General features: G+C 39.7%; 1 long non-coding RNA gene across 1 annotated transcript in view; it reads left to right on the top strand.

Moving 5' to 3' along the window:
- Positions 1 to 231: 231 nt before the first annotated feature.
- LOC138845910 (uncharacterized) overlaps positions 232 to 14,610 on the top strand; it is a 173,307-nt gene continuing 158,928 nt past the window's right edge. The window contains exon 1 of the long non-coding RNA XR_011383228.1: positions 232 to 335. This is a non-coding gene — a long non-coding RNA (uncharacterized lncRNA). The remainder of the gene's footprint in view (positions 336 to 14,610) is intronic.

Below are 14,610 nucleotides of genomic sequence, written 5' to 3'. Positions count from 1 at the left end.
GTGACAACTTAATGTTTCCATTTCCTAGTTCTCCTCTGGCGGAAAACTTCACCCCATCTTTTGCACAGTTTGCATGTTTTGTCCCAGTTTTTTTTTTTTCTTTCTCATTACACACACACCTGATTCCCCATCCCCATACACAGTTCTTAGGAATATAGATGAAGAAATGACCTACAGATGATTAGGTCATCAGTTCACTAAAGATGCTTAAAGCCTTTACTGCTGTGTCTTAGGGTCCAGGAGTCCGGATTTAAATCTGGAAGCGACTGGGGAGCTGTGAAGTTTTGAAGTCAGAATACCCTGCTTTTGGATGGCTCCTTACTCTGCGGCTAAAGGTACTTTAATATCATATTATGAAAAAACAAAGACTTTAAACATGACTTTCTGACACTGTATGAAAACAGTTCGCTAGTGCTCAGAGCCTCAGCCCACACAGTAACAGCGTATTTGGCGGCTGAGGCTGCCAGTTACTCTTGAGGTCCATTGGGAACCCCAGACCGTCTCTGGGGACATCCTTGCTTGTGTGGTGGGTAGGTAGGGGTGGGGATACCAATGCAGAAGGAGAAACTGAGCAAGACTGCACTGAGGAGATGGCATTGCAGCCAAGACTTCTGCGGTAGGAAGGGCGGAACCGGGAATGTCTTGGAGCAGAGATGGGAAGGAGCTGCAGCAGTGAGTACGCAGACGCAGAAATGGAGGCGAGAAGGCAGCCGGAGGTGTTCAGAGCAGCAAGTAGCGAGAGGGCACAGAGTTGAATTGTAGAGATAGTCAATGGTTACATCATGAATTAGGAAATATTAAACAACAGCAAAGATCCAATATTATTACAGAAAATTGCAAGTTACATCTCTTAGTTGGAAGAGTTGGTCAGGACTAATTATTTATGGCAGAACTGAAAGTGAAGGATCAGCCAGAGGAGTTACATCCAATTGGAAAAGAAAGCAGGCTCCGTAAATTTATATCTTAAGTTTTCCTCAAGATACCAAGGGGTTACATGCCTCAAATAGAAACTTGGCACGGACATACGGCTGTCGCTAATTCACTGGCCATGTGTGAGTTTGCATCTCTTTTGGTCTTCTGTGGGGATTAAAATAAATCTCCAAATGCTAGAATATTAAAGGACTTGGAAGCAAGAGAAACCCACATATCATACTTTAGACAATGTAGACCTAAGATACTTGACATCAAGCAGTTTGCTCTGAGCAGAAATCAACAAGAATCCTGAAGAATTTAGTAAGGCCATTGTTAAACAAACCAAAACAAATTCACCAAGCTATTGAATCTATGAAGTCTCAAAGAAATTGTAGATATGCGTATTGTAATCTACAACGTGATTGCCTGACTGCTGGAGACTGACATAGTGTTTAAGTTTTTAAGCCAAAATTTGTAGACGTGCTACTATAGCAGTGTTTGAGGTTCCTATGAATGAATCCAAAACAGAATTCTATGATACAGAGAGAAAGTTCATATGTATTATTGGTAATGAGTGGAAATATGTAGAGTTATTGAAACAGGGAATTAGCAAGTTATTGTTTTGCATGGACAACATGGAAAGTGTTTTTGAATGCATTTACCTATGATGGCAAATGGAGGTGACAATTCTTGCAGCAAATGCAGGCACATTTGGCAAAAAAATGTAGACCAAACTTGACTCTGGTGAACCCCTTCAAAGTGTCAGGCACTATGCAGGCCACTATCTCCTGGTTTCCTGATTTACTTTTCAAATGCCAGTAACAGCTGAGGCTGATCCAGGCCAAAGTCAAGACCAAAACTCTATCTGGGTCTGCTGCATGGGTGACAGGGATCTGAGTACTTGATCATCTCCTGCCACCTTCCAAGGGGTACTTTAGCAGGAAACTGGATCAGAAGCAGAGGAGTCGAGACTCAAACCAGGGATCCCACTATGGGATGGGGGTGTCCCAAGCTACATCTTAACTGCTGTACCAAATGCCTGCTCGTCTGTCATACCCTTCTATTCCAGAGAGAGAATGAGAAATTAATATATAAGCCACTATATTCATCTCAAGCACAAATGATGACTGTGGTCAAGGGAACAATAGTATGTGATTTCAGTGCGTAAATATTAATTATCATTCTTTGTCTAGAGGGATGTTTTCACTTTACTTGCTTTGCTTTAAAATTTATTGTAAACTTCAAAATAAACACCTCCCCAATCTGGTGACAGCTAAGTGGTTGAATCTCACTTCAGTTTGGCTTCTCGCTAATTAAATTAAATCTTAGTTCATTGCTGCCGACTGGTCTCCACCTATTTGCTTATTCCTTAGATGATGGAGCTTAAGAGACTCATTCCTCTGGGTATTGAGATGTTGGTCAACTTTTTTTAGATAAATTCCTCATATAAATTTGGTCTTTTCAACCTGAGAAAAGAAGCAGGGGTAAGCCCAATTCTGATGTATCTCTGAGTACCACAAGCAAGCCAGGTATGAAAAACCCGGCTTGTGATTTGGCAGGATGAAGCCCTAAACCAAAACATCCGTTATATTTTTTTTAAAACAGCTTGTTTGACTCAAAAAATTAAATTTTAGAAAATATAACACTCCCCCTATTCAAGAAATTTAGCCTCTTTCTTTTAGCAGCATTGACATAGAGATAGAAGTAAAGCATTAAGGTTGCAGCTACGACCAGAGATAAGAAGTATGGTTAAATAACTGTTCAAGGAGAACAAACGTAGTTTGAAGCCCATGGATTTATAATCTACTTTCTGCTCAAGGACAGTTCTGCCAGGAATCCCTTATTATATAAAGGCTTTCTACAGTTCACAGAGCAGTTGTTTTCTGGTAACTGGTTCATGTCCTATGCTATTCTTACATTCCTTTTTGAAGAACAACAAATTTTCCTCATTTTTTAGAATAGCATGAAAATTTTGTTACCCAAAACACTGACATTTAATGAGACTGACATTTTGCTTTATAGAATGTCAAACAAATGGGAATGCTAGCCCTGTACATCAGTTCCAATGTATGCCCATGAAAGGAATCGCTGATTCCTGTACATGTACACATATGTGAAAACTATTTGAGATGAAATGAAGTGGTCTAATGGTTTTAGATTTCTTCCCTGAGTAGACTGTCAGTTGCTTATGTTTGGAATGCAGCCCTCCAGGGAACAATGCGATCTGTAAGTGGCTGAGATTTTCAATTACACCTGGTAATTTGTCAAATGTTCACTTCATTTAGCATTAATGTTTATTGATAACTTTTAGAATCTAGGTCATTGTGTCTCGTCTTTTTGATCACTTTTATCTTCTGATAGTTATAGTTTTAAATAAAGTTAGTGATTGATTGCCTATTTAAAGAGCTACTCAATCACCTTTAAATGTGCAATCTGAATGCCTTTGGCTAGTTTGAATGATTTTGTGTGTGTTTGTGGAGTTCTTTCTTAAAGAGTTACAATCTAAGAACAAAGCATTTAAAACAGGCTTATGTACACAAACTGTGCAACTCTAACTCATGTAAATCATCTTGGGTTCAATTATGTTTATTCCATCTGTTTTTATCATCTGCTGTTGCAAAAATTTATCATTTCTATATGGTATTAAAATGTAAATGAATCAAGAGAGGAAACACATCTGTGGATGGTTAGTTAGTAAAGCTACATTCATCAAGTAAGCGAAGTCATAATAATTAATTAAATCTCACTGCCCATATAGGCTTGTGATTGTGTATTTAATGTGTATTTGCATAATCACATAATGGGGTCTATATGATTCATGCTTTGCTGAGTGTAATCTGGATGCACAAACCACAATTCAGAACTAGAGTTGCTTATTAAGATATCAAGGAGATGTTTTACTTTGTTTTCAGCAACTGGTTATAGGAAGTAAATAAGAGAAGATACTTTTTAAAGGTAAGTTACACATTCTTAAAATCTAGCAAAGTGACTGATTGACAAGCCAAAGTCACAGAGAAGTGCTGGCTTTGTCTTTGAAGCTCTGCTTTTGAACCTGCACTGGTCTTGCCCTCTTGATGAGCAGTGTAATGAGCAGATCTGATGTGGGGAAGATTTAATCTTTTGAAGAAGTGGTATGAGCAGGCTAGGTTAGGCATTGTCCTGAGTGCTGTTGTAGATAAAAGGTCCCTTGCTCATAATAACTTTTTAATGAATCACATTTCAGTTACTCTAATCCTACAAGCACTGAATAGACCGTAGCTGATGGTTTTAGGACTATATTCTGGTGCACTATTGTGCATACTGGTTTTACACACCTAGAAATGTGCAACTCTGATGCTTTCTGGGGGGGGGGGCAGGGGACAGTTTTCAGGAGTGACACACTACAGATGGCATGGCTCATGACAGAATCTGTTTTGGGCACTGTCCACCTCTGTCTCCTCGAAACCTAGTCTTCTCCAGCTGCCCTCTGATTAGCTGATCAAAATAATTCACAGTAAGATGTGAATGACAAAAATCTCATCCTTCCTGGTATATTTGCACAATGAAAAGGAAGCCTTTAATATCCAAATAACTTTGTAAGATACCAATCTATTGACACCTGTCTGCTGCCTGGTGCCCTTTTGTGGCTCATCAGCCTCAAGGTCAAGTCTAAATTCCCTAGTGTGCCCAGAATTACTGGCAAAGTCCTTCATTGTTCGATCACCCTTGCTTTCCTCTCCTGCATTTCTGCTATCACCCATTTTCCTTTTGTTATTTAACAGTTTAATTAGCCAGAAACCCCAAGTGAACATAAGTTGAACCTCCCATTATTTTTGAAAGAAAAATGATGTCAGATGCTGGACTGTGTCAGCCTCATGGTTGCATTCTTATCTCTGCTAATTCCAAATTAAGGGGCAAATCAGTTGGATGGCTGTTCAGGGTGCCAGTCAACTGAAGATGCTAGATGGTGATTGGAATAACTCAGAAGCATGCAAGTAGCTAATTCACATATCTAAGTATAATTCCTTTTATCTCCAAACAAAAATAATTATTGTTTATTTACCTGCCAAAATAGATGTTGTCTTTTTATGAAAATAAAGACAGAACTCTTCGCATATAAAGTATACACTGATTAATTTACTAAGTGTTTTTCCAATAGAGCACATTCACATTGCAAGTTGAAGCCTCAACTCAGAGCATGATTAGACAGGCAGTTATCTGAAATCTTCCATTGTAAAATTTCAACTATTACTATTCATTAGCAAGGTGTATTTATTTTGTATTTAAATTAATTTTTTCTTGGAAAATAAAGCCCTACCCCCAAAGACTTTCAAAGGTTTAACAAAAATCTAAAGATAAAATAAAATCTGTAGAAATGATGGAAATACTTTGTTACCATGGAAACAAAATCAAAAACTGTTTTAAGCATATTTTGTACAAGTTTGACAGAGAAAAACCTCTGTGATTCATGACAGTGTTAAGTAAATTAAAATGCTAATGCTACATCAGTGTATTTAATAATTACAGAGGGTGAATATTGTATGAGTCAGCTTTTTTCCACTCCAGTAACATACCTGAGGCAACTAACTATATAAACAGAAAAGTTTATTTAGCTCATAACATTGGAAGTTCTAATCCGAGATTAGGCAGCCCCACTGATTTGGTATCTGGTGAGTTGTGGTGGAAAGTAGCGGTGTAGCTTGTGTGGAAGGAGGTTCCTGGGGGCAAGCCAGGAAACAAGAGAGTGGCTGGGCCAAAGTCACCTCTTAGAACCAATCTTTTCAGAAACACCATCTGTGGACACACCCCCAAAGACCTAAGGACTGCCCTCTAGCTGGATTAAGTTTCTATCCTCTTACTAACACTAATTTTCAACTTTGGGAAGCCAAATCACATGGCAACCCTGGCAACCATGAAGGAGGTATGTGGTGGATTAGTATAGCACACATCTCCCTTTCTCTGGTAAACATCGACAGCTCAAGTTCTTCCCAAGTCTCCTTGCCAGCAGAAGCAACTCCTCTTATTTAGCCTTCTGTCTTTCTTAAGCTTTCAATTTTGAAATGATTTCAAACAGAAAACACTGCAAAATAATATTGGGTCGTGCATGCTCACCACCCAGCTTCCCTGTGAAACATGCTGTTGACCATACACAGTTGGTGGAGTCATGGGATGAGCAGATTCAACACAAGTACCTCACTCAATAGGGTGTCTGCCCGGGGACATCATTTCATTGCAGAAGTGAGCCAATGGGCTGCAGAAACTACTAGTTATACATGAACCTTATCACCCAGGAAAAAGATGACCTCCTGGGACTGGGGAATGGCCTATGGGAAACTCAGTGTGGTTTCAGATGAAGGACACCCTGTGAGTCAGTGATGCTGTCCTGAAGGATGCTATGTGTACTTTGATGTATAGTGCTGCTTCCTCCATGGCCAAATTCAAGGAGTATGGGTAGGATTGACTCCTTCTATCATATCTTCCCACAATTTTGGTCTCTGGTGACTTGCTCTTTCAGTCTCATGGCCTTGGTTTGGGATGTCTCAGGTCTTTCTCACAAGGGAAGGATGGTTCATCTAAGACTGTGGAATGTGTGGTATAAAGGGGGTTAATGGATTGAATTGGAATTGATAACACCACCTGGGCATTTTGGTCTCCTTGTGCTTCTGAACCAATGGACAGAGAAAGAGATTAGTGACCTTCTGGGATAACTGATTCCAGCTGACAAGAGAAAGTTGGGTTGCTGTTTTACTGGGAAATGCCTGAGACCCAGAGGAGTCACTGCGACACTTAGTACTTCCATACAGAACACGTCAGTGTGAGATTAGAACAATCTGGTAAAGACTGAATCACTACATGCTTAACCTCATCAGAGAGACTATATGGGTTACTCCACCAGAAAACGAATCTCTATTGTGAAGGTGCTGGCCAGGAGTAAGAAATACATGGAATGGGTGGTGGAAGAAGGAGGCGTTGGAATAGTAGCTGTCATTTATGAGCATCTCTAGATGGTGGGACAGATAAGATAACACCTTTTAACATACAGACTATTGTCCCTCAGTATGCATGGGGAGGAATCTTAAAAGCTGAGGGTGCTCAAGTCCTTTATGTATAATGGCATAGTATTTTTATATGATCTACACACAATCTCCTGGATAGTTTAAATTTCTAGATTTCTTATAATACCTAAAAGGATGTAAATGATTCAAAAGCAGTTTTATGATGTATTGTCTAGAGAATAATGACAAGGAAAAACACATGTACATGTTCAGTATAGACACAATTTAAAATTTCTATCTGTGTGATGCCGTAGGTATGCAGCATGGGCTGTGTTATTAATACAGGGTCTATGTGTTGAGAAAGAGAAGCAGCTCTGTTATCTGATGGCCCACCTGTGAGTGACAGACCAGCTAAGGCCAGGCAGTTTTTTGCTGGACAAAAAGCAATCTCATGGAACAGCTGTAGTCTCTTTACCATAGCTCTGGTTTTAGCTGAAAATCACACTAATTGGAGACACTTTAAGGCAGTAAGAAAGGCAAAAGCAAGGTCAACAAGCAATCCAATAACTACCAGTCTCCCACTCTCAAGAAGTATGTGTGACTGTTACTTCAATTACAGATTTATCCTCACTTGAGTCTTCCTGCCTTATAGGTAAGGTTTACTGTGTTTCCCCTTCATAGACTTGCCTCTGCTCTCTGACAGCACTCCATCTATGGTGAGTGCCTGCTTTCTCATGCTGCCCCTTAGTCACCCACCTGAAGCTCAAATCCTATCTGTAACAGGATACTTCTAACGCCCTGTTGCTGAGACAGCTGTGTGGTATTTGCTCTCCCTTTCTGCAACAAGTAATAAACCCAACTTGCACAATTTCTTCAACAGGTGATCTCTGATTGAAGGATGTTGACAACGTCAACCACTCATTTTTGGTTCCTACCTTCTACTTCTATTTCACTTAAGTAGTATTATTAATTTTACAACTTACTTTTAGGTTACAGAATGTGCTGGTGGGATATTGATGGAGTCAGATGAGAATTTAATATCAACCGGACATTGGGTGAGGGTATTTTTGTTTGTATGAACTATGGTTGTGTCATGATAGACAGATTCTATTGTATGAGTTGTAAAAGTGGTAGAGGGTGATGGTTGATGCTGAGAGTAAACAGAATAAATCGTGTTAACAGTTGCCTGTTTGCTCTCAAATCTAGTTCTGTCTTTGCCCCTGACTCATTTCACAGGGGCCTGATTTCCAACGATGACATTTCTTATGCTTCCTTTCCCACTGCCTTCAAATTAGATTTGGCTAATAGGAGGCACTGTCAGGATTTTGTCAAACAGAGTTTAGGGAGAAGCTGGTGCTGATTTGGTGGTGTCCAAGCCAGTGGCCACATCTCTCCCAGTCATAAAGGTGCTCCCTCCAAAGTCCCCTTTCTCTGTTGCCAGCTTTCTTGCAGAAGTCTTTGCGTCCAGCTTCTGCTAACAGCAACAACTCCAATTACTCACCTGTCCCCCAAATGGTAGAGACTTCCTGCTCATAATTTCTGATTGCTTTCACTGTCTTTGATTTTAGTGCTTTCAGCATGTCTTTAAATAGTTACCCTTAATAACTTCCATCTATTTAGATACCTGGGATGAATTATGTTTTCTTCATTTAACCTGGAGTGATACATTTGATAAACCTGTTTTGTATATGCTGTTTATATACATTTACAGGAAATAAATTCTATCTTGTCACTAGTTGTATTAAGAAGATTACACTTTTCAAAATGGGGCAGCTTAATTCTAAGAAACTTCAAGTGATTTTTGGTAATCAAATTCTGTGGTATCACAAATGACACAAAGTAAATAAAAAAATCATCATTTCCTCCAGTCTTGCTTCATACGCATATACAATTTTGTCAATGCTTATAAATATTTGGACCAAGTAGATGAAAAACATTTTTGACAATTATTTCCTTTTTTCATTTTTAAGGATTTATTTATTTGAAAATCCAAGTTACACAGAAAAGGAGAGGCAGTGAGAGTGACAGAGAGAGTGAGAGTGGGAGAAAGAGAGAGAGTGAGTGAATGAGTGAGTAGAGGTCTTCCATCTGCTGGTTCACTCCCCAGTTGGCCGCAACAGCCAGAGCTGCACTGATCTGAAGCCAGGAGCTCTTTCCAGGTCTCCCATGCAGGTGCAGGGGCCCAAGAACTTGGGCCATCTTCTCTTGCTTTCCCAGGCCATAGCAGAGAGCTGGAACAGAAGAGGAGCAGCCGGGATATGAACCTGTGGCCATATGGGATGCTGGCACTGCAGGTGTGGCTTTACCTGCTACGCCAGAGCACCAGCCCCAGACAGTTATTTCCTAATTGTTTATTTATTGTCATCTCTACTTACAATCACAGAGAGCTAAAATGAAGCACACACTGCTGTGGTTTGAGTAGGAGATGCAGATGGTTAGCTCCCAAAGTTAAAAGTTGAGAATGTGGGAACATAATCCAGTTACGGTGTTTAGGAGGTAGACCTGTTGGGAAATCCTTGAGCCTTTGTAGTCATGCCTTTGGAAGACCTAGTGAGAGGGTTGGTGCTAACAGCCAAGTTGGGCCTTGCCATGCTCTCTGCTTCCAGTGATCTGTCATTGCCATCCTTGGTCTCACCAGATGGCTAAACAATGGGGCATGCTTGATCTGGGACCATGAACATCCAGGTGAGTACTTGTCTTAGGTGGTTCATTATAGTAGCAAGAAGATGCTGATACAATACCTCGTCATGCTTCTTCTCTCCCAGAAACTAGTTGAAGGACATAATCTTATGATGAAAATCTGCCCTGGCTTTAGCAGAGGTTAAGCATAAATCCAACTGGAGGAGAGGGTTTTAGCTTTTCTTTCTCAGTGGGTACTATTCTGGGCTTGTTTCCTCAGAGTTAAATGATACCCCAAGATCCTTCAAGATCAGACCTGAGTAATTCTTGAACCCTATAAATATCTTTAATAGGCAGTTGGATTATCATTGCAAAGTGCCTCCTATCTAAGCAATGGGAAGTGAGATCTATGAATAGGAACACCACCATTAGCAAAAAAACTTGGTATCTCTAAACTTTGAATACCATTCTTCTGCAAGCTGTGCTTATTCATCTTCTTGGTTGATGTTTTTGGTAAGCTGCTACTGTTATGGTCATGGCTGGCAGTTTATTTTATACGGTGTTTAAAACCTAAACAGACCCATAAGTAAGTCAGAAATTAAATCAGTAATAAAGGCCCTCCAAACAAACAAACAAAAAAAGCCCAGGACCGGATGGATTCAGTACTGAATTCTACCAGACATATAAAGAAGAACTCCAATTTTCTCAAACTATTCATAACAATTGAAAGAGAGGGAGGGGCTGGCGCTGTGGTGCAGTGGGTTAACACCCTGGACTGAAGCGCTGGCCTCCCATATTTGTGCTGGTTCAAGTCCTGGCTACTCCACTTCTGATCCAGCTCTCTGCTATGACCTGGGAAAGCAGTAGAAGATGGCCCAACTCCTTGAGCCTCTGCACCCACGTGAGAGCCCCACAAGAAGCTCCTGGCTCCTGGCTTCGGATAGGCACAGTTCCAGTCATTGCAGCCAATTGGGGAGTGAACCATCGGATGGAAGAAATCTCTATCTCTCTGCCTCTCCTCTCTCTGTGTAACTCACACTTTCAAATAAATAAATAAATCTTAAAAAAATAAAAAAATAAAAAAGAGGGAATGCTCCCAAATTCTTTCTATGAAGCCAGCATCACCTTAATCCCTAAGCTGGAAAAAGATGTAGCAGATAAAAGAGAATTACAGACCAATTTCACTGATGAACATAGACAAAAACCTTTATAAAATTCTAGCCAATAGAATGCAACAACACATCAGAAAGATCATCCACCCAGACCAAGTCGGATTTATTTCCTGGTATGCAGAGATGGTTTAACATTTACAAATCAATCAATTGAATACACCACATTAACAAATTGCAGAAGAAAAACCATATGACTATCTCAATAGATGCAGAGAAAGCATTTGATAAAATTCAACACCCTTTCATGATGAAAACTCTAAGCAAATTGGGTATAGAAGGAACATTTCTCGATACAATCAGAGCAATTTATGAAAAACCCAAAGCCAGCGTCCTATTGAATGGGAAAAAGTTGGAAGCATTTCCACTGAGATCTGGTACCAGACAGAGATGCCCCTTCTCACCACTGCTATTCAATATAGTTCTGGAAGTTTTATCCAGAACTATTAGGCAAGAAAAAGAAATAAAAGGGATACAAATTGGGAAGGAAGAAGTTAAATTATCCCTCTTTGCAGATGATATGATTCTTTATTTAGGGGATCCAAAGAACTCGACTAAGAGGCTATTGGAACTCATAGAAGAGTTTGGCAAAGTAGCAGGGTATAAAATCAATGCACAAAAATCAACAGCCTTTGCATACACAGGCAACGCCACAACTGAGGAAGAACTTCCAAGATCAGTCCCATTCACAGTAGCTACAAAAAAGTCGAATACCTTGGAATGAACTTAACAAAGGATGTCAAAGATCTCTATGATGAGAACTACAAAACCTTAAAGAAAGAAATGGAAGAGGATACCAAGAAATGGAAAAATCTTCCATGCTCATGGATTGGAAGAATCAACATCATCAAAATGTCCATTCTCCCAAAAGCAATTTATAGATTCAATGTGATACCAATCAAAATACCAAAGACATTCTTCTCAGATCTGGAAAAAATGATGCTGAAATACATATGGAGGCACAGGAGACCTGGAATAGCTAAAGCAATCTTGTACAACAAAAACAAAGCTGGAGGCATCACAATACCAAATTTCAAGACATACTATAGGACAGTTGTAATCAAAAAAGCATGGTACTGGTACAGAAACAGATGGATAGAGCAGTGGAACAGAATAGAAACACCAGAATTCAACCCAAACATCTACAGCCAACTTATATTTGATCAAGGATCTAAAACCAATTCCTGGAGCAAGGGCAGTATATTCGACAAATGGTGCTGGGAAAACTGGATTTCCACATGCAGAAGCAAGAAGTAAGACCCCTACCTTACACCTTACACAAAAATCCACTCAACATGAATTAAAGATCTAAATCTATGACCCGACACCATCAAATTATTAGAGAACATTGAAGAAACACTGCAAGATATAGGCACAGGCAAAGGCTACTTGGAAAAGACCCCAGAGGCATAGGCAGTCAAAGCCAGAATTAACAATTGAGGTTATATCAAATTGAGAAGTTTCTGTACTGCAAAAGAAACAGTCAGGAAAGTGAAGAGGCAACTGACAGAATGGGAAAAAATATTTGCAAACTATGCAACAGATAAAGGATTGATAACCAGAATCCACAAAGAAATCAAGAAACTCCACAAAAACAAAACAAACAACCCACTTAAGAGATGGGCCAAGGACCTCAATAGACATTTTTCAAAAGAGGAAATCCAAATGGCCAACAGACACATGAAAAAATGGTCAGGATCAGTAGCCATCAGGGAAATGCAAATCAAAACCACAATGAGGTTCCACCTCACCCCAGTTAGAATGGCTCACATTCAGAAATCAACCAACAACAGATGTTGGCAAGGATGTGGGGAAAAAGGGACACTAACCCACTGTTGGTGGGAATGAAAACTGGTCAAGCCACTATGGAAGCCAGTTTGGAGATTCCTCAGAAACCTGAATATAGCCCTACCACATGACCCAGCCATCCCACTCCTTGGAATTTACCCAAAGGAAATTAAATTGGCAAATAAAAGAGCTATCTGCACCTTAATGTTTATTGCAGCTCAATTCACAATAGCTAAGACCTGGAACCAACCCAAATGCCCATCAACGGTAGACTGGATAAAGAAATTATGGGATATGTATTCTTTAGAATACTATACCGCAGTAAAAAACAATGAAATCTGGTCATTTGCAACAAACTGAAGGAATCTGGAATCTGGAACACATCATGCTGAGTGAAGTAAGCCAGTCCCAAAGGGACAAATATCATATGTTCTCCCTGATTGGTGACAACTAACTGGGCACCTAAAAGGAAATCTGTTGAAGTGAAATGGACACTATGAGAAACAGTGACTTGATCAGTACTTGTCCCGACTGTCGAGGAACAACTTAGTATTTTATTCCTTTTTGTATTTTTTTGTTCTACTTAATATCATTGGTTGAACTCTTTAATTAACACACAATTATTCTTAGGTGTTTAAAATTAACTGAAATGTGATCCCTGTTGAATATAAGAGTGGGAGTAAGAGAGGGAGGAGATGTACAGTTCAGCACATGCTCACTTGAACTTACCCCTAATGGTGGAGTTAGAAACGTGCCAGGGGATTCCAATTCAATCCCATCGAGGTGGCATGTATCAATTCCATCTTACTTGTTAAAGTGATCAGTTTCAGTTTATAATTGATCATAATGATAGGTGTAAGTGTCAAAGGGATCACATAAACAAGACTAGTGTTTGCTAATACTAACTGATAAAATTAAAAAGGAGAGAACGATCCAACATGGGAAGTGGGATACACAGCAGAGTCATAGAATGGCAGATGTCCTAAACAGCACTCTGGCCTCAGAATCAGCCCTTAAGGCATTCAGACCTGGTTAAAAAGCCCATGAGAGTATTTAGGCATGAAAAGCCAAGACACTGTGGCAAAAAAGTGACCTAAATGGAAGATCTCTGTGAGTGAGATCCCAGCAGAAAGAAGGAGGTACCTTTCTCTGAAGGGAGGAGAGAACTTCCACTTTGACTATGGCCTTGTCTAAAGAAGATCAGAGTTGGCGAACTCAAGAGGCTTCTGTAGCCTTGGCAACTCATGACAAGAGCCTTGGGTAGTTACTGACTTCATAAATAAGAGTGTCAATTGTTAAAGCAACAATGGGAGTCCCTGTGCACTTACTCCCCATGTAGGATCTCTGTCCTTAATGTTTTGTACTATGCAAATTAACAGTAAAACTACTACTCAAACAGTACTGTATATCTTGTGTTTATGTGTGGGTGCAGTCTGTTGAAATATTAGTATATACTAAGTTGGTCTTCTGTATATAAAGATAATTGAATGAATCTTGAAGAATGGGATGGGAGAGGGAGTGGGAGATTGGATGGTTGTGGGTGGGAGGGAGGTTATGGGGGGAAACCCACTATAATCCAAAAGTTTTACTTTGGAAATTTATATTTATTAAATAAAAGTTTAAAAAAACTAAACTTATCAACTAGAAGAAAATTAGTGTAAAGCTAAGAGTAAGAATATCATTGGTGGACATTCCGCTTGGGTTCACTAAAACCAAAACCCAAATGCTACTTTCTCTCTGCTAATTAACATGCTGCATGTTGCTTGATACTCCTGAAAGCCCAAGGAAGAGTTTTCACCCATGTTTGGGGCTCGGGAGAATTTTTTTACTCTCTTGGTTTCTTACTATATATTCAGTAAATGGGCCCCATGTGGCCTGAAAGAATTAATGTGCTTCTTTAAGTGCCCAAATTACCTCCAGGGAGTGACTTAGAACTGTGGAAAATCCGGCTCAGTGTCTTTGAAGAGCTTTGACTAAGTCGGATGAAAGCAATCACTAGGATGCAAGTAGAAATATATGCTATTTATTGAAGTGTTGAATATGTTTATTAGATGAGCCTATTAGCCATGGGGGATTTGAAAAACTTTCAGCAAGTAAACATTCAAACCAGATTCTTTGTGCGCCCTTCTCTTTATGCATGTGCTTTG

This window comes from Oryctolagus cuniculus, chromosome 16 (genome assembly GCF_964237555.1).
Source record: "Oryctolagus cuniculus chromosome 16, mOryCun1.1, whole genome shotgun sequence".
Taxonomy (NCBI): domain Eukaryota; kingdom Metazoa; phylum Chordata; class Mammalia; order Lagomorpha; family Leporidae; genus Oryctolagus; species Oryctolagus cuniculus.
Note: the sequence above shows the minus strand (reverse complement) of the source record. Positions and strands in the feature narration are given on the sequence as shown.